The sequence below is a fragment of the Uloborus diversus genome, chromosome 2 (assembly GCF_026930045.1).
Source record: "Uloborus diversus isolate 005 chromosome 2, Udiv.v.3.1, whole genome shotgun sequence".
Taxonomy (NCBI): Eukaryota; Metazoa; Arthropoda; class Arachnida; order Araneae; family Uloboridae; genus Uloborus; species Uloborus diversus.
In genome coordinates this window covers 31,624,831-31,648,120 of record NC_072732.1, presented here as the reverse complement: position 1 = coordinate 31,648,120, position 23,290 = coordinate 31,624,831, and positions in this window count along the sequence as shown.

Sequence of the window (23,290 nt, the reverse complement as noted above, 5' to 3'; positions counted from 1 at the left end):
GGAGCTCTTGTTCTGTCCAGAGCATTTGTGCCTTTGTCCTTGTAGTACAGTAAAAATAGGGGTCGGACCCAAACATCCAAAAAAAAAAGCTAAACCTGGTGCAAATTGTTTATTACCCTCCCAATAAGAACAGGTAAAAAGTCCCACCCCATTGTGCGTCGGGTTTTGGAATGGGGGGCATCTAAAAATTGCTGTTTTGGGTATTTATCTAGAATTTTTAGAGTAAATTTAAAGTGAGAATATTATGTTTTACTAAATTTAAAAGCATGAAATAAAAGGTGTTTGACCCCCAAGAGGGATGACATAACCCACCAATGCTACAGAACCCCCCCCCCATCCCTGTAAAAGGAAGCAGTACCCCCGAACCCCCCTCCATACATTTCATATGGAAACATTATTTTATGCTAAGTTAAGGTTAGAAATCGAGTGTGTCCATCTTCCAAGATTGATGGTGCATCTCCTCTCAAAGCTACAGCATTCCCCCCCCCTCCGCCAAATAAAATAAATCCCCCCCCCCTTTTTATTTCAAGTAGAAGTATTATTTCATGCAAATCAAAAATGCATTAAATCATGACTGTCCACCCCATAAGAACAGTAGCTCACCTCCCAAAACGAAATTATATACTAAAATATTAACCTCCTCCCCCCACCCCTTCTAATGGTGCACATTTGATTAAATGCCCAGAAAAATTACCCTGAACTGTTTTTTGCTTTCAAATGATTTCTCCTAAGCTTGTAACAAAAAGTCTTCGTTATCAAGATATTTTTTGGAATCTAGATCCTCAGCAAAATCGTTATTGTTGCAGCTATGTCTCACAGTTTGTGCACATAATTGAGCACTTCGGTCCAATTTAAGACTTTTCAAACATCCACTATATCCAATGAACTCCTTAGAGCAAGCACAAGATTTGAGACGCAAAAAGTCTTCTAGAGCAGAAGGCTTGACTGTTGTAATAGGACGTAGATTATATTTCTGTGGTTCTTTCTTTGCACCCATCAAAAACGACACTAGCTTTCCCATACTTACAAATTACCTATACACTGCATTGCTGGCATATTTTCTTGAAGCTTACAGATCATTACCAAAAATATGATCAAGCAGGTATCTTCCATCTATTACATATGAGGCAGTGAGAAGCAAAGGGATGCAAGTGGCAAAATTAAAAATTTGGAGATAACCAGTACAAATGGTTGGTGAACCTCTCCTCTATCTTGAGGAAAGAGATGGTACTAGTAGACCTAGTAGTTGCTTCTATACAGCATGATTTAGAAAAGAAAATCAATGAAAGCCTACCTAGGATCTTATCTTTAAACGCGTTTTATTCAAAACTTGAAAATATCCACTTACATCCCTTTGCTTCTCACTGCCTCATATATGACACCAGATGTTCGTTCTGTGATGGTGGATGAACCTTTTGCTTCAGTTAATAGCACTTTAACGATACAAGATTTCTTTCCTTCTGAAACCAGATTCATCGAATACTGATGGAGGATCAGCGCATAACTCGTACCAGAAGTTTTTACCAATTTGTTATTCCATCTTTACTGTTCATACCATTCGGTGTAAAAGATAATTTGGGTTTACACATCTTTACAGATAGTAACTACTCTCGTAACAGAAGCTAAAGACATAACTGTTTACCTTTTTTACAAAGAAATGCCACAAAATTGTTTTTCTTCAATATCCTTTGATGTTACTACCCGAACGTTAAAGGTCTCATCGCAACTCATCTTATGATCAACGAGCAATACCACTACCAATTTAAGAAGGAAGAAACTTCTGGGGGCTTTAGAAACGAATTGTGATTTCCAAACTGGGAGACAAAAAGATGTAAATATTTAGCATTCTATTGTTGTATTGCTCATTGCTCTCATCAAGACTTGTTCTATCGTTGAATCACTACAGGTTCTAGACCACCTGAATTTGTCACTGCGTTAGATCGTTGGATAGCTGATGTTTGATGTGATCAAATTTTTTTTATCGCATAATGTACTCAAAAGTTTGAGATAGTGTTGAAAGTATATGTCCGAATATTTAGCATAATTCACATAACCAGCTGCGTAAAAGAGAGGTAGGTCGGTGTTTGCAAATGAGAACCCCCCCCCCTGACTTAGAGGGTGCAGAATTGCAGCATTGCCCGTCTCACTATTGGCAATTTCGGTTTGTCCCCCCTTACGGTGATGGCAAAAGTTTGTAGAATAGTTGAAGTTTGTTAATCAAGAAGTAGGGAAACTGGTCAATTTGGACTTTTTTTATGCTGCACAGGAATTTTGTTTTCCAACGCTCTAAACAGTTTAATAACTCCAGTCACAAATAATTTGGTTACTGAGCTCGCTTAGATCTTTTAGAATCATCATTCTAACATTACCGTATTATTGTGTGGCATTTTGTACTTCGGAAAAGTTTAAATCAGGGAAATTTTTTCGTGACCTCCACTGCAATAGTTGATTTTAGAGTGTAAATTCAGGGTCTCCCCCCCCCCAAAAAAAGCGATGGCGCACCCCTTAAGTGTGACTGAGTATCCATCCAGAATAAAAGCCCTCAAAAAAGAAAGAAATACCCTTTGAAAAAACTGCCTTAAAATTTTCAATAACGCTAAGCTGCTCCATGAACCCCCCCCCTTCCCCCCTCCCCGCCTGTGCACCCCTGTTAATTAGAATTTTTTTTCTGTGAGAGTTTATTATTTTACTATTATAGAGTGGTTTCTGAGAGGTTTGAGAATTTTTTTTAAGTAATAGAAATTATTTTTTATTTAAATAGAGGATTATTTCGTCCCCCCCCTTTCCCCCAAAACCCGACGCGCAAAGTGCTGGGACTTTTTACCCCTTCTTGCTGGAAGGGTAAGAAGTAAATTGCAACAGGTTTCACCTTTTTTTTTTGGATGTTTGGGTTTGGCCATTTTTTGGCCTAATTTTACTGTACTATTGGAGGAAAGGAGTGAATTCCGACATTCGCCGGCGAACGTCGACATGAAGCAGGTTTTGGTCTTTCACAATAACATATACTGCGTCGAACGTTTATAGGGAAATTGAAGGGAAGAAATTAAAAGTTTAAAAATCAGTAATTTCGTTATAAAATGTTAACAAGAGTAAAAAGGTGCATTGGAATAAAAGCTGTTAAATGTGTTGCTGTTAAACTTTCCATTTTGTCAGACGGGACCAGCAAATCCGTTAACCCTAATACAGTCTGATACTAAAAGAGGAGGAGCATAAATTTCTTCCCAGGCTAATCCTAGGCAATTCAAAATATGATCAGGTGGAGCCCGGTGTTGCCGCTATTTAGGACAGGGAGGGTAAATCTTGTCTAGTCCCCCATGCAGGCCCAGTTCTTGAGATGTTGACTGCGACTGTCAGTAAGTATCCAAAAGTCTCCATGGTTGATTTTGTTTATGATTTTCTCTAGTCCCACTTCGACTGCTAATCATTCGCTACGAAAAACAAAACAGCAGTCTTGGTTTCGTTGTTTGATAGATTTCAATGTACTCCACTACCCGTTGTTTGTCAATTTTGCTACCATCAGAAAAGACTTTGCTGATACCCCTTAATTGACTTAAAAATTGGTGATGCTCTTGATTTCTAAGACTAATTGTTTAAAGAAGTCTGGCCTACAATGTTTTTTTTAAAATTAAAATAGGTCGAGAGGGTGAAGTGGAAGTTAACTCTGGAAAGTTCTTCAGAAGTATTAAGATTGCAAGAAAGAGAATTCGGTTCAACATTTTCATTGATTACGTGCTGTGATTTAACTTGACTGATAGGAGTTTTTCTTTTGTCTTTGATTGGAGGTCTACTTAGTTAGGTCTAAGTTTTATTGCTTTTGCCCACACTGGAAAATGTATTCTAATATTTGACTAGACTAGCCTGCCTTCTGGTATAAAGAGGTTACAAATATGCCTCATAAAGGACAGTTTTCGAATTACAGCTGCTTTTCAGTCTGGTAATGATGCAAGTAGCGCTCAAATGGGCTTCTGCTGAAGCGCAGCAATAGATAGGATAGCCGTAATCTAGTACACCCAAACCTCTTTTCTTGCAGTCTTTTATGCATATATATAATATATATATATATATATATATATATATATATATATATATATATATATATATATATATATATATATATATATATATATATATATACTAGGGGACCCAACAGACGTCATTCTGTTTCAACTTTGTAAATTGAAAAGTTAAAAAATTTCAATAAACTATCAAGTGTTTGAACGTTCTGTGGAAAAAAATAAGTAAAAAAAAAATGTTTTAAGCTGCTATGGTGTCAGAATGCGTATATTAATTACAACTTGATTTATCTAATGCCCACTGAGCAGTTGTTTTATTAACTATTTTTTTTCCGCACTTGATGGTTTGTTCCTTCAGCCATACGAAAAGGATAAAAAGCGTAATCAGATATTAAGTGCAAAAATCTAACTACCCATCTAGAACAAACGGGAAATCCCGCTGCAACTTCCCCCATATGAAAAAGAAAAAAACAATCGAAAGGATATTGTTTAGAAAAATTATAAAGGTAAAAGTAGTTTTCTGAATAATGGGGCGAAAATCACTCATCCCCCCCTCCCAATGTAAAATAAACTCATTCTTACACTAAAATGATTAAAAACTCTTTAAAAACGAAAAAGAATTCTTTGCAATTTGAAATATTTCGCCAAATAAACAAAAAAGATAATAAATTACATTAACAGTAGCTTTAAAATGTAAACAAATGATCACGCAACTCTATTGTTTATATCCAAAGTTTGCAAGCCACCACGTTACTGTAATCCAGCCGATCAGTGAGCGAAGTCAACTCCAACCGATTAGCGGTTCGATCGAAAACTTTTAAAACTTCATTATAAAACGAGTGCGAGGAAGTATATTCAAGTGACGACAGGCGCATCAGGATTGGAAGAAACTGTTTTCTCCCTTTAAATTTTTATTCGGGAAATTTTTCGGGAGTCAGAAAAATTATCATCACTTGGTTTGTTTTGATTTCGTTTAAATATAACATTTTGGGTTATTTTCTACGTGAGACTTTTTTTATGCGGTTCCTATCCACCTTATAGAAAAATATTTTTTAACTGTGTTGCGAAAACAACTTTTTAAAGCTACGGGTAAAATTTTGAACATTTTTTTTTAATGCGGTCCCCATCCACCTCATAAAAAGAGTTTTGGGAACATAAGCCTAATGAGTGTCTCTTGGAAAATTTCAGCCAAATCTGCCGGGTAGTTTTTGAGTTAATGGATGACATACAGACAAACATTCATTTATATATATATAGATGACAAATTTTAATGACTCTAATCTGTCCTGAAATCAGCTTCCATGGGGAAAATATCCTGCTAAACCATGGTTTAAATATCTGAGCCCCCCTCCCCCCCCTTTACAATTTTACATATGGGCGCCCATGCTCGGAGGATTCATTTTCCACTTAGTTTGAGAAATCTCTTTCCAGGAAAGGGAATTTCCCTCTTCTCTCTCGGGCCAGGAAATTGAGTCCCGGCTGCGGAAATCGGCGATTGACGTCTGCTGCCTTTTTTTTAATTCATGGTAGGCATTTCCGAATGTGTGTACACTTCGAGAAATTGAGTTTTTTTCAAAAATTGTTTTATTGTGTTGTGATTTAAATATAATTTAATTTAAATAGTAACAATTAAAAAATATAGTTTGACGCTTTATTAAAGATATTATTTATTTTGATGTTTTATTTAAGTCGCAAAATATAGCCGTGAATTTAAAAAATTGAATTCACGTTGCAGTGGCTTGCTAGAGTATGAGGGGCAGTTTCCATCTAAATTATGCATATTTATAAATCATCGCTTTTAGCCTTTATTGTTAGCTTTAAAAGCTATGCGCAATTATTTTTCCGTGGATCTTACGTCTAATAAGTAATAGACATGAACCAATTTTTTGAGTCAAGAGACGACCTCTATTTTATTTCAACATATATATAAAAAGGTAATTTACATAAAATTTTAAATAAAGAGTAAAATAGTGTTGCCACTCTTTGGCTATATAACAAATGTAAATTAAATTAGTATGGAGCTGTGAAAATAGTTAGTGGTCTAACATTTATCAATCAACTGCAAGGTGAAGGCCTGTCCTAAATGTTTCCAATCTTTCCTACTTTCGGCAATCCTTTTCAATTTTGTTTCTAAACACTTAACAATCTCATTTCTCCCAAGACTCTTTAGTTTCTTCGTAGATTTTGTCTCGTCTACCTACGGCGCCACCTAGTTAGAAACTGCGGAAGCAGCATTCCTAGCTCAAAAACGGAACGAGGTTAAGGGAGGGAAATTTTTTTTTATTTCCAATTTCAGAGAACTTGACAACTTAAAATACAAACAGAACTAAAACGAAGAACAAGGGGGGGGGGGTCATTGTCTAGTTCGGCTTCTTGCCTCCCAGTATCGTTCTACCAAGGAGCTTGCTCGGAGTGCTCTGCAGTGGGAAATGTGGTGACCATCCATGAATGTGAAATCTCCGCAAAGGGTACAGTTTGGAGTCGCATATACACCAATTTTAAAGAGATGTCCAGCCAGGCAGTCATGTTGTACACAAAGTCTAAACATGGCAACCGCCTCACGGCGGGGCCATTCGCGTATGATTGATCTTTCCAGTACTTTCCAATGTTTGGAGCTGGTTCGTGACTTCAGTTCCTCCTGATGTTGAGAGGAAAACGAGTTATGGATGAGTCTTTTCATGGCAAATTGAGCAAATGCTCTGAATAGCAGATCTGGAGTCAGAGTGGATAAAAGCGTTTTGAAACTTGTTACAGTGGATGGTTAATTGTTTCAGCGCTATACGTATGGCAGAGACCTCTCCATCGAAGGCTGTATGGAAATTTCCTATCGGAGCGTAAAAACTGAACAAATCACAATAGATTCTTGCACCAGCGGTAGGTTGGTCTTTAGAAAACGAGCCATCGGTACATGCTCTTAGCCAGTCAGGTTCGGGGTACAGATTATTTAAAGTCTCCAGAGCAAGAAGGAGGAGAACTTCAGGAGCTGTTTCGTTTTTAAGAACTGAAGTTTGAAGATTTAATCATGCTCTTATTTCATGAATTACTAAGGGGTTACATGATTTCAAAGCTTTATCAACGTTATTAGGGAGATGGTGGGTACCTTTACAGGCAAGAACTGTGGACAAAGCCAAATTCGGGTTTCATGATTTCGAGGTAGATTCTGGTGGTTCCTCCAAAAGGTGTCATCAAGATGCAATAATTTTTCATACAGAATGGTAGCTTTCCCTTCGAAAACAGTCTTCAGTGGTTTAATATTTAAGGAGCAGTATTGAATCAATAGGCGTGGACTTAACGCCACCAGTTATAAGTTTAAGGGCTTGATTTTGAATGATCTCCAGCTTTTCCATGGAACTTTTCGTCATAGTTATTAGTGGGTCGCAACAATAAGTGAATACTGGCAAAATGAAAGATCGTTGAATGCGTTGATCTCGAACAGCCCAAAGACAGTCAACAAGACTTTTTAGGATGGATAAACGTTTTGTTACGCGGTCAGAAATGTAATCAACGTGATTTTTCCAGCACAGTTTATTGTCAAATACGGCACCTATGTAAGTAAAAGTGTCTACACACTCTAATAGGTTATTTTGGTAATATAGTTCAAATTTTAAATTTTGATGCATCAGGGAGAAGGTCTGGGTTGCGGTTTTTACTAAATTTAGTCACATTGTTTTCTTTGCTCCATGCCTCCAGTACATGGAGGGAAAATAGTATGGGAGGGAAAATAGTATTTGCAAAAGTTGCAGCACATCATCGTTGATTTAGTACGTAAGGATACTTCGTGGACATTGATACAAAAAATAAAACAAGGTAAAATGCGCACTTGTTTTTTCGTTATTTCACAAGAGCGTCCCTGATTCATGTTACTGTGACATCACGTAAATTAAATGGAATGATTATTTTTAAGACAAAACACGACACCGCAATTTTAAATTAAAGCATATCGTTTTGTATCGCTTTTCTTTCTTATTTCGTTTTCTTACGCCACACTGTGGGAAATCATGAAAAACCAAACTCGCTTTTTTGCCGTTCTATTCTTTGCATTAATGTTCACAAGTTATCATTCCGTACTAAAGAGGTGATGCCCTACAACTTTGTAAATCAACTTTTTCCCCTCGTCTCGTTCCGTTTTCGAGAGAAGAATTCTAATTTCATAGTTTTCCTCCAGGTGCCGCTTTTGGTGGTTTTGTTCCGTGCGCATAAGACTACTTTACCTAGAAACCGTTTTTATCAATACAGCAGCAGCCACTCCGAAGTTAAATGGGTGGCAAGCTGTTTTTAAAAACAGTAATCATCATTTTCACTAAAAAAAGAAATAAAGGAAGAAGAAAATAAAAACTTCTTAAGGACGGGTTAAAGAGACAGTGGCAGGGAAAGAAGAGAAGCGAACTATTTTAGTTTTTATATTTTAGAATATGTGACATTTTATGTTTTAAAAAAACAACGAAACATTCAAATGCAATGTTTCAAAAATTCCATTCTTATCTTTGTTTCTTTTCTTTCCCCCCCCCCCCTTCAAAAAACCCTCAAGGGTCCGGATGCCGCATGCACTACTCTACTTGATCCGGGTTTAGCGCATCTGCTTGTTAAATTGCTCAAAATATAATCACGAAACACACTTCAAAGTTTTTTTTGTCAATAATGCAGATTTCAGATAAATAACAGTTCTTGAAGAGAAGTACGAAAAATCATAATAATAACAATAATCTATATATATAAAAGTGAATGTTTGTCTGTATGTCATCCATGAACTCAAAAACTACCCGGCAGATTTGGCTGAAACTTTCACCGTTTGTTATTTTTGGTACTGGGAATGTTTATAGACCAGTTCGAAAAAAATCCGATCGATAGTTCCTTTTTTATTCCTATTTAAGTCACAATCCATTGGATAAATACGAATAAAATTATCGGCTGCAGAAATTAATTCGCGTGAAAGAGCTCATTGATAAGAAGTTAGCTGTTGCCATTTTTCTTGAGTTTGAACAAATAAATTCTTTCTTTATTGTTTTATGGCTTTTCATGCAACGGGGGGATTTAAAACTTTTTCTATTTGATATTTTTAGCGATTGATTGATCTTGCAAACTGCGTGAGTACAAAATTTGAGTATAGTCACGACTTCACTTGATACCTGGACCGATTATTATGAAAATTGCTATATATATGTATTTTTCCACGGAGAAGGTGCATAATATGCTCATTGAAGCCACTCGCCACCAGGTGGCACTGCAGAGTAGCAACTTCTGCCCCCTTCAACCGATTGTCATGAAAATCAGTATAATGATGTATTTTTTCGCTGGCGTAGCAACGCGCGTCGGGTACAGCTAGTAAATGAATAAATTTTTTTGAATTTTGAGAACTTGAATTCAAATGATGCTTTTCGCAAACACGAGTTGCGATAGGCCCCTACTCATTGCGTTTCTTGTTTCTACCAAAGGCTTTTATCGCAACCATAGTTTGAATTCAAAGACCTCAAAATTCAAATGAATGCCAGGCGCTGGATACTGTTTTCGCGTAAAAAGGATTGTGTACAGTGGACAAGGTCGTTTATAAATAATTCGATTTCAAGACAAATGGAGGCCAACAGAAAAACATAGAAAAAAAAATAAATAAAATAAATAAGTTTAAAAAAAAAAACGAGCTGATGATATAACTTCCTTTTTCTCCAATTTAATGTCATTTCCCCATTATTGGCAATTTTAATGTAATTCAATTGTTTACTCTCTAAATATCACCAACAGTGATCAAATTAAAACCAAATAAAAAAAAATCGCCAAATTTGTCGCCAAGTTGGTGACAAAACTTGGCAACCAAAAGATTGGCGATATATTGCCAAGTGTCCGACAAATTATAACACAACTTGAGTTTACATCGAAATTAACAATGATTTCCCCCAAAAAGGGGCAAAAGACCCCCTTAAGAACATCCGAATGCAACCAAAAGGGAAGGTGCACAACTAGACCCCACTAGGAGTCTACGTACTAAATTTCAACTTTCAAGGACACACCGTTTTTGAGTTATTAGAAATACATACACACATACGCACGTACATACGGACGTCGCGAGAAAATTCTTCGTAGTTAACTCGGGGGTCGTCAAAATGGATATTTCGGGTGTCTGTACGTTCCTAGGCATATATCCACGTGTGATCGGGTCGAAAAAAACTCAACATTCATTCGAGGGTGAGAAAAATGGAAATTAAAGTCGATTTTTGAGTGAAAATTTTTTCGCGAATATAATACTTCCTTTTTTGAAAAAGAAAGTGAAAATCAGAGAACGCGGATGTTATTCAACAGTCAAGTGAAAACAGTAAGCAATTCGTGATTGCTCAGAAAACAAAAGAAAGCACAAAATCATATTCTCTTAATTTTTGATGCTGTTCCAACAAAATACCATTCTAACGAGAATTCTAAGGAAAGGAAAGAAGAATTTCATCGCGTGGCGCGTTCCAAGCGTCGAAATCCGTTGCTGAGCGGCAGATCGATCCTTTTTCTAGAGCAGATCGGCTCCAGACGGTCTCGCCGCACGCTCCGTCTCCATCCCCTTTCGATTTTTTCCCAGTTTCCAGGTTTTTCCCGTTTCTCGGATGGGAAAAAAAGAAATGAAAGTCACGCATTATCAGCAGCGGACGTGAGGCAAAACGGAAAACGTCGGCTGCTTGCATTCGAATGAACGATCGCCGGAAAAGTGAGAGAGAGAGAGAGAGAGAACACACACACACATTATTTATGATGTAGGGTAGATTCGAAATTTTGTAGCAGCAAGTGGAGGATGCCTTTTCAAGTTGTTCGTTAGAAACAGGGATCGATTCGGCGGAAAGGGATCACTGCTCATTGAGGTAGATCTGAGCTATGTTTAAACTTCGTTCTATAAATAGATCTAACATGTGCCACATGCGCGCCCGCATTTTTTCTTTCTTTTTTTTTCGAGGATTTTTAAAAAATAATTGCGTTTGAGAAATCTTTGGTTCAAAATTAATTTGCAAGAGAGTTAACTGTTAAACAGCAAATAAAGATAGTTTCACCACTTTATTATATTTTACGGTAAAATCTGATGAAACGCAGCAAAACAGGTAAATAAGAGTTTTGCAGTATTTTGATTCCTAACTTTTAGAATGTTTGACATTTGTTTTTAAAAAAAAAAGATATCTATTTTGCTGTAAAATATGATTCAATATAACAAAAAAAAGAAAGGAAAAGCTGTGTAACATTTTGATTTTTGACATTTAGAATGTTACGCATTTATTAAAACACTAGAAAATCACCCATCGAGATATGACGAATGAAAATGGTTTCTACATTTGAACGATGCAATGGGGTCGTTTCCAAAATTTTAAAAGTATTTTTTTCTGAAACAGCATGCTTAAAAACATAGGAGCTGATCATTTTTAAATAATTTGTTTAAGTTTAATATTTTAAAGAAATATTTAAATCGGCGCGCTTTCAATGTTTATGCTTCTGTCCGATGACATCACAAATGATGAAATGCCATTCTGTGTTGCCATTCACAGAGCAAAATATTTAATTCACATCTTTACTCACGTGTATTGGCAAAGATATGGTGGATAGCAGGCGTAGAACGCAAATTTAATTCGCTTCTTGATTATCATAACGTGGAATCGTGGTAGAAAGATGCGGAAAAGTGCATCATTTGTGACGTCATAAAGACCACGCCTTGTTTAAAAAATCGGACATTTTAAAAAGTTAATTAAAAAATGACCGTTGGGAAAATGAAAGTATTTTCTGGGTCCACGTTATTATTTTTTTTTGCTTATTCTATAATTTCAGTGACAAAAAGTACGACTTTTGACTGAAGGAAACAACCCCATTGTCTGTTTAGTGTTATTTGATCGTTGAAATTTGAACCCTAACTTTAATGGATTAACCCTAAACTTCAGTAGATATCGTTCATTGATGATCCCTTTTTCGTTTCTTCATTCCCCTGAAATAACAGTCTTAGGGGTAAAACAGTTAAGTTACCGGATCCAGTTCAGGCTTGTCGCAATAAAGCCTTTTCAGTGCATTTTAAACATTACCAAAACATATTATCAAATTATCATGCCTTGGCGCGAGTTTCATTGTTGATGACGTCAGGAGCGTTACTCGATCATTGGCTATTATATATATATATATATATATATATATATATATATATATATATATATATATATATATATATATATATATATATATATATATATATAGGGTGATTATAATTAAAGTTCCACTTTCAAAACACTGTAAAAATAAAACCACTGGTCAGAATGACCTCAAATTTCAACGGAATATTATCGAAGAAGTGGGAAAACGTATGGCAAAAGAAAAATAAATAGTTCGAATTTTTAACAATAGATGGCGCTGCTAGTGTCAGAATATGTAAATCAAAACACCTGTCATGCGCTCGACTCATTGAGGTTGTTATAAAAACGCCAAATACACGTTTTTTTTTTTTTTTTTCCTCATTTCGCATCTGAGAAGTTCACTATGACTGTTTCACTGAAAGTCCTGGCCGTCCCGATCACCTTATCTTAACCCGTGTGACTTCTGTATATGGGGGTATCTGAAAGCTGTTGTGTTCAGTGCTCCGAATACAAACTTTGCTGAGCTGAAGGCATGCATTGCGCAACACATTCTAAACGTGACCCCGGAAACACTTCAATCAGTCGTGGAACATGCTGTTTCTCGATATCAACTTGTTACAGAAAACGGGGTATATTATATTGAGCATTTTTTGCGCCAGTCTCACGAAAATTAAAGACCGATTTGATTTTGACTGATGCTTTTTATGCGATTTTCGGCCTCAGGACAATTAAAAACCGATTTTTCCCATCCGATGTCATATGACCTTTCCGTGTTGGATGGGCTTACTTAACTAACAGTATCACACCAATATCCTCGTGCACGCTACGTAGTAAGGTGTTTTAAAGTAAAGTTTACACCTTAGGTAATATTTTATGATTTATTTGTCATTTGTAGTCGACCACTATTAAATTATGATGCTTACAGCGCCATCTATTGCTAAAAATTCCAACTATTTATTTTTCTTCTGCCATCAAGTTCCCCCCTTCTTCAATAATATTCCGTTGAAGTTTGACGTCATTCTGACTAGTGGTTTAATTTTTACAGCGTTTTGAAAGTGGAATTTAATTATAATCACCCTGTATATATATATATATATATATATATATATATATATATATATATATATATATATATATATATATATATATATATATATATATATATATATATATATATATATATATAGGGAAATACAGTTACAATTTCGTCCCTTTTTCCATGATTCTATCGTACCGTAAAGCAGACACGTTTCTAAAACAATTACAACGTATTTTGCTCATTGAAAATCTGAAGTATTTAATCAAGCGTATTTTCACCCTTTATTTTTTAACTAAATTTTTTATCATCACGGAAAAAAGACGAAAAAAACAACTGGATTTTTATTTACTTTTTTTTTCACTATCCATAGAAAGAAGGGTACCATTGCTCGAGAGGTTGGGCAACTAACTAGGACAATAACTGACTTAAGCATCCAGAGTTGGCCCCACGAATCACGTCCAATTACACAATTACCACAGGAGCTAAAAGGGAAGGAAGTTTTCTCCAGATTCGTGTACACCTGGTAACTGCTTAACGAGTGACTTTCGAATCCACACATTTAAAGCCGAACGTACACCGTACATCGCATGCACTCGAAACGCCTCAGACATCGAACCCGGGATCCTCTGGTTTCGAGCCCGAAGTCTTAGCCACTAGGCTTCTTGCCGTACATCTTAGTCCGTTATTTAAAACGAAAATTAAAAAAAAAAGAAAGGTGAAACACATACTCTTACTTTATCTATTGGTCTATTGGTACAGAGTGACCAGCAATTAACGCGCTGATATTAAAAATTAATTTCCCGAAAAGTACTAAAGTAAACTCCCGATTATCCGTGGATTTGGGTGGCACTAGAGCCGCTATATAGATAGGCCATCACCGCACTAGAGTCTCTAGTACGGTGATGGATAGGCCGACGCATCAGCTTAAATTTAGCCGTTTGGGTTCGGATTTTTCATTGTTGCTCTGCTAGGGTTACCACAGCAAAGTTTCGGATTTGGCCAAATTTGACAAAAATAATATTTTATTTAATAAACAACTCACGTGCCGCTAATAATTACTCACAGTGAACAATCACCAAACGCGATAACTAGCCAGAAAAGACAACCACTCAAACACGCTCTCCGATCCAAAATGGCTAATCTTAAGCTGATGCATCGGCTCGTATATATAGGGTAGGGTGTCCCAGAAAAATGAAAGTCGTTTTTTTTTTTTAACGCATACCCTCTTATTTTTTTCCTTTTATATCAAAACCGTTGTAAAAAAAATTTCATGCAATTTGAAGCACGGTAACCCGTGCCGACTTGCGCCTGAAAGCCTAAACTTGTAAATATAGCACGTGTATTCATAAGCAAGCGAACGCTGGCGACGCGATACTTTGCGAAGCTCAAAACAGCTGTAAATGGTGCACAGAAAACAAATGAAAACAGAAAAACATATGTTGGGGAGGGGGGGGGGGGGTTATCCATGGCAATTTGTAAACCGTCAAACGTGTCAGTACGAATACATTCCGGTTAGCGAGCGCAGTATAGTCCTTCCATAGGGAACGAAACATGGCAGTGGAATTGCAAAGTTCGAAAGAAGGGATATTTTCAATAGAAGTCGTAAAACACCAAATTACGGGCTTGAAACTTCCCTCTAACGGACAAGATCTGTCTGTTTTGTTTTATAACATTCGAGAAGTAAATTTAACCATCAGTGAAAGTGCAAATCTCGCTATTCGGGAATGCATCATTTTTTGGGAAAAGGTACGCATTCCCACCAAATCGTTGCCAAATTGTGTGAATAAACTTAAAAACCTGTATCAAATTTGGAGAGACTTACAAAAAATGCAAAGAAACTGCAAGAAGTATTCAGGCAGTGTCAACAAGAATTTGAGAGTAATTTAAACAATTTATTCAATATTGCACATGCTGATGCACTTCGGTTAATCAAAATAGAGGAAGATGGGATTTTCTTGCAACTCCAAAGAGAGCCCGGCCGACGTGGTCACTTTAGGTGGAGTGGATAAAAAACTGGCCGACAAAGAGGAAATCGATCGACTTTGAGCTGTCAAAAAAGAAAACAGGCGCATGAAATACGATTCCGCTTCAACACCCTCGGAATTGTATGAACCTGTACAAGAAGATTCCTCTTCAAGCTCTAGTGAAAATATTAATTTAGAAGATTTCCCTGAAACATACAAATTAGTACATGGAACAAGTTTATCAGAACCTGGGACAAGTATATTAGAATTTGGAACAAGTATATCAGAACCTGGAACAACAAATTATCAGAACCTGGAACAAGTAAATATGTAATGAGAAGGGATTTTATTATTCCAAAGTCAGTTGCTGAATTGGAAAGGTGTCCAAGTATACGAGATTATGTGTTTAATCTTGAAGCTACTATTAACGCTTTTGGGTGCAACATTGATGAATTTCCCATAGGTAAATCTTCAATTCAAAGAATCCGAACCGAAAAGCGGAAAAAGCACGAGGAAAGAATAAAAAATGGTTTTCAGTACGAGGTACCATACGTTGTGAATTTACCTTGGGATATGAAACTGTTGCCTGCTTTGAGTGCTCAAAAATCAAAAGAAGATCGCTTATCTATAGTTATTTCATATGGATGTGACGAACAACTCATTGCTGAGTCTAAACTGGATAATTCTACAGGAGAAGAACAAACTCAGGCTGTTTGAAAGGCAGTTTCAGATTGGAATCTCGAAGACTAAGTTCAAAACTCTCTGTTGTAATACTACAGCTTCCAAGACAGGTCCTTTAAGTGGTTCTTGCGCTATTCTTGAGCAAAAATTTGATAGAGAAATGCTTTTCTTTGCTTGCCGCCATCATATATATGAACTGATCTATCCCACTAAAATACAGTGCTATGGAGGAACTGCGGAGTTGTTCCGAACTGTACTCTAACTTTGAAAATTTACTTGACTTTTACCGTGCTGAACTTACTAATATTACGGTCAGGGATGACTATCAAGAGTTGATAGAACTGCTTATCATATTTTTAGGTGGAGATACAGAAAATGAATTAAAATACGACCACCGGGAGCCATGCACCAAGCTCGATGGATGGCTCGAGCGATTTACTCCCTAAAACTATTACCATTTAGTTCACAACTAAATTAGATACTAAGGAAAATGAAGCATTGTTTGATGTCTGTTTGTTTGTAGTGACAATATACGTGAAACCATGTCTTCAATGCGTTTTGGCAGTCAAAGCACCCAACAAAGATTTGTGCTTTTTGAAAAAAGTGTACGAAAATGTGGACCCAATTATCTCAAAAGCCTGCTCTACAAAAATTCATCCATCTTTTATAGTATGGTCAATAATATTTCATTTCTTGATGTTAAAAAGACTAGCTCAATGCTTAGAGCAGCAAACGATGCAGCTAAAAGAGCGGTGAAAATGATGCAGGACTTACATGGTGTGCTAACAGCTGATGAGGAAAAAAAAAAAATTTGTGTTACATTGCTTTCAAGAGCACCGGAAGCTCTATCCTGACTGCAAAAAGCAAATATTGAAATAAAAATATGTGCAGAAATGTTTCTTGTAGTCTAATATTGTTGTAAATATCTGCTTTAAATAAATTGATGTCGCGTGTAGTAAGGAATTATAAAGTTAGCAATCTTTCCACTGTAGTCGCCGTACAGGATTTCAGGTACAACTTTGACCTCAAGTCGGCACGGGTTCCCGTTATTTTATTGCAATAAAACTTTTTTCTCATGTTTCTGAAGTGAAATGGAAAAAATGTGGAGGGTATGCGTATTCGATTTCACAATTTTTTTTTTCGCCATTATATCTTGGGACACCCTAATATAGGGGCCTTAGGTGGCACAAGTGCCGCGGATAAACCGCAAAAAGGCAAAAATGAGGGAACAGTAAGGTAAAGATGTTCCTTCCTCAAAAACTTAGCTGTATTGATGCATAATACTTTCTTTAAACAGTGAAAATAGATACAGTACAGTAAAAATGTTTTGTATTTTGGTAAAACAGAATTTAATACCAATTAAGAACAAGTGCATGTGCGATGAAGAAAGCACAATAAATAAAAAACAAAAACAACTGAGTTTATTTACAATTTTTCGTCAAAAGAAACACCGATTGGCTTTTGCTTTTTCATCCATAAGCTCATTACTTTTTGCACTGAAAAAGGCGTTCCCTGAAACGCTGAAACAAGTGTCTGCAGTAATCTGAAACTTGTGCTTTTCTGACGTTGTTATTTCTTACTTTAATATGTTTCTGATTGTTAAGTGACTGGCGGATAATCTGGAGCTTACTGTAATTCAAAAGGTTCCATTTAAATTCTAAAACAATGTACAACGCATGGGAATTAGTTTAACACAAGTTCGGTGCGTCTTCCGCCTCGAACTATGATCCAGGGCCGCGCCGTCCCTATGTGCAAGGTCGTGCGGGACACGACGGCGCCAGAGCCAAAAAGGCGACGAGCTCTACCGATCAAAATTGCTCCAAATGAAGGGAAAAAAAACTCTAACCTAAAAAGTAGCATTGAATTCTTCATTATATTTATTGGTGGCGTTTATATTATACTGCTTATTGAAACATTTAATCAGTCTCGCTGAAGATCTTAAAGGAGAAATTATTGACTTATGTCTAAACATGCTATTTAAAAGCGCAATCTTTTACACTGAAAACAAGTGAATTAATGCATACATTAGCATTTTCCTTCTTAATGTGGAGCCGTGAATACTATTTCGGTATGTCTATAGTACACAAGGTTAAGCATACGAGGCAGGCGCAAGAAATTTGTTAACACCCATTTTGGTTCTTGCAGTGAAATACCTTGTATTATAAATTGCAATTGTAATGTTTTTGTAATTTTTTATTCGTTGTAATTCTACTGCTTTGTGTTATCATACATAGAAAATACGGTAAGCGCATCTGCATATTACGAGGCGTATCCGGAAAGTAAGTACCGTTTTGAAAAAAAAAGCTATAAATTTTTTTTTTTTTTAAGATTATTTAATGTTTACATGAAAGATCATACCTTAAATTATTTTTCAACATAGTTCCCACCATTGTTGAGGCACTTGTCGTAGCGGCTCACCAGCTTATTTATACCTGCCTCAAAGAAACTTGCTGCCAATGAAGAGAGCCATAAATTTACAGCGTTTTTTGCGTCGTCATTACAAGCAAAGCGCCTACCTCCAAGTTCTCGTTTCATGTGCAGGAACAAGTGGAAATCAGACGGTGCCAAGTCTGGGCTGCACGGCGGGTGGTTAAACTGCTCCCAACCGAACTGTTCAATTAGTCTTTGAGTGTCACGAGCAGTATGGTGCCGAGCATTGTCATGCAGCAACACAATTCCTTCACTGAGCATTCCTCTACGTTTGCATTCAAAAACCGGATCACAGAACAAATTTCACAGTCGGCGGGATCATCGATTTTTTAAGCATTATATGCGGCCACAGCGTATACGCAAAACACAAGACAAATCAACCATAATGGCGCGAGTTTGTAGCCGATGAACAGAGGAAACAAGTACGCATGCACTGAGCGCCGACAGCAGCGCTGCAGCGGCATTAGAACGAAACGGTACTTACTTTCCGGATACGCCTCGTATTTAGATGTGGGTAATATTTATGTATTGTAGACAATAATTTAGGTTAACTTTTTAGTTCCGAAGAGTAACGACTTGACCATAATTACTCGATTCTCCCCCCCCCTTTATTTCTTTAACTATTTGTGCATTAAAGTTTTTAAAAAAGCTTTGGGGAGACTATGTATTTGTTTTTGATATTAAACTCAATGCCTTTTTAACGGTTCCGTATTTTAGAATTTTTGATTTTATTGGAAATGTGTGTGATTTCTTTTTCAGGTTTTAGGGGGAATATCCTTTACTTCATTTTAGAAATCTATTCATTACTCTGTTGTCATGATTTGACAAGCATAAAACTTTGAACCTATTTGTCAATTAGATATTAGAGAGACATTTAGAGCGGCGTTAACTTTAATAGTTAAAATATTTTCTTTTTCCAAAAATGCATTGGCATATCAAAGGCAGGGTTGGTGAAACCGGCCTGGTTTTCTTTTTTTTCTTTTTTTTTTTCAGGCAGGCATACGTTAAAAAACCCAATATCTCGGTAAAGTGGTTTTTTAGCGATTTTTTACATTTTGAAACATTTACTTCAGAAACAAACTAAATATTGATCAATACGAAGTCTAGAAATAGACATCTTGCTTTCTGGACAGTATATTAAATATTAGAAATTTCAGTTGCGTAATAGCCGTACCCCCCCCCCCCCCTTTTTTTCTTTTTTTTTTGAAGGACTAATTAGACTGAAATGAACAATAATTATTTCGATCAAATTCTAAGATTTCTTTTCTTTTAATTTTGGGGGTAAAATGCTTTGATTAACTGAAAGTGGCCTCCTCTTTTTTAACAGCAGCTCAATGCAAGCTTTCCAAGAGAAAAAGTCAGACTTCAAAAGTTAATTTCGATCGCCCCTCCCTTACATCCGCCCTTACTTGAAATAACTTCGAGACATAAAGTAAAAACGTACACTGCGTTCCAAAATTAAAAAAAAAAAACTGTTTTTCTTTTGTTAATTTAAATGCCAAATATATTTTTTCCATATTACATCTTTACTAATAATAAAGCTGAATGTCTCTCTGTCCGGAGGATGTCTGGATGTCTGTAGGATGTCTGTGACGCGCATAGCGCCTAAACCGTTCCGCTGATTTTCATGAAATTTGGCACGAAGTTAGTATGTAGCATGGGGGTGTGCACCTCGAAGCGATTTTTCGAAAATTCGATGTGGTTCTTTTTTTATTCCAATTTTAAGAAAAAAAATATCATAAATTACGAAATTATCATGACGTGGAACCGTAACAGGGGCAAAGCCAATTGGCGAGATACGAAATTATCATAACGTGGAACTGTAACGTCGGTACAAGCCAGTTGGCGAAAAAATTTACCATACATTATTTGTAAATACACAGGCGAACCAAAAGACCTTTAATTTTTCTATTACGGGCGAAGCCGTGCGGGTGCCACTAGTTTGTCTATAAATCGTAATCCCAGGTGTTAACTATATTTTTCCCGAACGTTACTGCATAAAGGCGCTCAAAAGACATTTGCACAACGGCTCCAATCAGGCTTGGCGCGGGCCTGGATATAGCGGAAACAAACAACGAAATTCTGCATCACTCACTGAAGAGTCGAAGTTTCAATTCTTTCAATAACTGCCTGAATCGCAGTTTTCAGTTCTTCGATGGTTTTGAGGTTTCCAGCGTGAACTTTGTTTTTGATGCAACCCCACAAACATAATTCACAGGGGTTCAGGTCCGGAGAATAGGGTGCCCAATCAATGCCCAGATTTTTCGATTTGGGCACCTTAAAACCGAAATCCGCTCATTAAAGTGTTCTGCAAGCAGATCAAACACTTCATTGGTATGATGAGGTTGTGCACCGTCTGACATGAGTCACATGCTTTCGAAATCCGGTTCACTTTGAATCACTGGAATGAACTGATTTCTCAACATTTCAAAGTATCGTTCAGAAGTGACAGTCTGTTCGTTGTCTTCAGCTTAAGCTTAGTCGAAAACTTTCTTTGAGGCACAAGTGTGCTGTTGTTGTTCGAATAATGCATTCAAATAATGAAAATATGCTCGAAAACGCTTTACATCGACATTTCCACTGAAAAATTAAACAAGAGCCAACTGAATGAGACTGCACAAGAAAATCCGCTTACGCAGTAAATCTAACCGCCAACTTTGGACTTGATACGCCAAACAGTTTTCGAGAAATTGAGATTTCTTTTTGATTCGTTCATAGCTGTATTCAGTAAATTACCGCCCATTAGCCAGGGATAAAGCAGAAATACGTGAAATACACCGCCAACTCAGTCATTTCCAGCCGAGGACTGCAGTTTCGTGCTTATTAGCACGGTGTATTTCACGTATTTCTGCTTTATCCCTGGTTAATGGGCGGTAATTTACTGAATATACCTTGCCTGCGTTCAATCTTCGAGTTGAGCCGAACCATTGCTTCGGTCACTCGTCTGGTATGCTAATTCTATATTAGCTACCAGTTTGTTTCGCACTCTTGGCTTCCTTAAGAGGTTTTCCATCTTCAGCTCAGTCACTTTCCTATGCCGGGCTGATGAGTGCTAATAAGCACGAAACAGCAGTCCTGGGCTGGAAATGACTGAGCTGGGCGGTGTATTACGTTAATAGCTGGTCACCCTGCATTTTATTATTGCGCAAGAAGTTAAATACTTTTCCAGACAGGAGTTCTTTGAGATTGCTCCTGTTCCTTTATCTACTCCGTACGCACTCATGCTTAATCTTAATGCTGCACCGAAAATTTCAGCAAAATCACAGCAATTTAAGTTTATCTGGTGTACAGATGGCATGAAAATTCCAAAATCTACCAAGCATAAATAGACTACCTAAAATACAATTGCTATGGGGATACACAATAGGAATAAAGGGTAATCAATTACGAAATGTGTCTTAGCTGAGAGAAAATGTCGAGCATCAGTCAAGCGAGAAAATCGCTATTGCAAGAAAGTACTATTCCGATCGAATTGCTATTCGAATCACATACAGAAATGCATCTATCAACCCGGCAGATCGGAAGCTAATGATTGGTTCCTGCAAATAGCTCTCGTGTAAAACAGCGGTATCTTTTACAGAGCTTCGCGCATTTTATAGCATCGGTTCGTTGCATTACATTATTGGAGGGAAAATGTGTTTTAAATGGAATATAACTTATGTTAGAATTTTACTCTGTTAAGTCATTCAAAATCTGATTCAGGAGGAGATAAAGGAATCATCAGTTTTCGAAGGAAAGTTCTTTTGTGCACTGATCGTTCTTATATTTTTTGTTGAGAAAAATGTTTTTATAATTTTTAATGAGGTTGTTTCCATCAGTGTGGAGAAATCGGCAGTAGCAAAGAGAAAAAACTTACAAATTTTGAAATTTGCAATTTAAAGAAAAAAGTCATGGTTGCAAAACAAATGTAACTCTTATTTCCAAGTGGTACATATCGTTCCAAAAAAACATTAACTTAAAAAAAAAATCGTGCAACGTTCCAAAGATAAAGCAGTTTAAGAATTATTTTGAAAATCGCAAGTGAGAAATAGCTCCAAAGTTGACATCTTTGGCGAGCTGTGTCTTGGGCCAGAATTTCTAAGCAATGACGAATGTCTTATTTACGTCGTTTGACCGTTTCTGATGTTCCTATGATTCTTCAGATTAACATGACGACGGAATAAGGCTGCTCGTTGTTTTTAATATTTATCTAGTAAGACTAGTTTTCGTCCTCATGGTTACAAATCGTCTACGTTCCTTCAAAAATTAACACAAGCAGAGTTTGCATTTAAGAAAAAGTTTTTTTTTCTGGGGGAATGGGGGGCAAAATGAGGTTTTTCTCGAAAAACACCTACATTGATGAACTTACGTAAATAACAATACTTCATCTTAATACAAAATTTCCAGATTACCAATTCCCATCATTTAAGATGGATCAGAAATAAAAATACCATAATGTTATATGCTGTAAATATAATCTTTAGGTGTAAGAGTTCAAATTGGCCATAAAAACCATATTTTTATTTCTGCATCCTAATAAAATTAACATTCTCTTTCATGGATATGCATCGTGTTACCTAATTTAGAAAATAACCAGTCATAATATGACAGATGCAAATTTATTTCCATTCCATTCCATTTGCAGAAACAAGAAACCCAACGAGTACTGTCTGACCATCGATTACATGGAAAGGCTAATATCCGGTTTATAGGCGGAAATGGACGTATCTATTAGTTTATAGGGGTGTTAATTGGTTTGTTTCAGATGAGCACTTTTGCATCTCAAATGAAAATTTGCTCACAGCAACATTTTTTAAATCTAAAGTATATTTGATCTATGTTTTTACGGCAAAAATTAATTGATTTATTTATTCACAACAAAGTTTTTGAGCTTACCATTTTGCTTTTACGTTCCTGAATGAAATGAAAATATTTTATTTTCTTTTTGTTGTTTCTATGGTAACTACTTTTATTTTCCCTTATTTTATTTCTGAGAATGTAATAAATGAATAAGGTACTAGTGACATTATAAAACGTGTTTATCACTATCCCATCGCTATTTTCCCATCTTCCCTGCTAGGTTCATTCAGGTGGAATCGTCTTTACTTG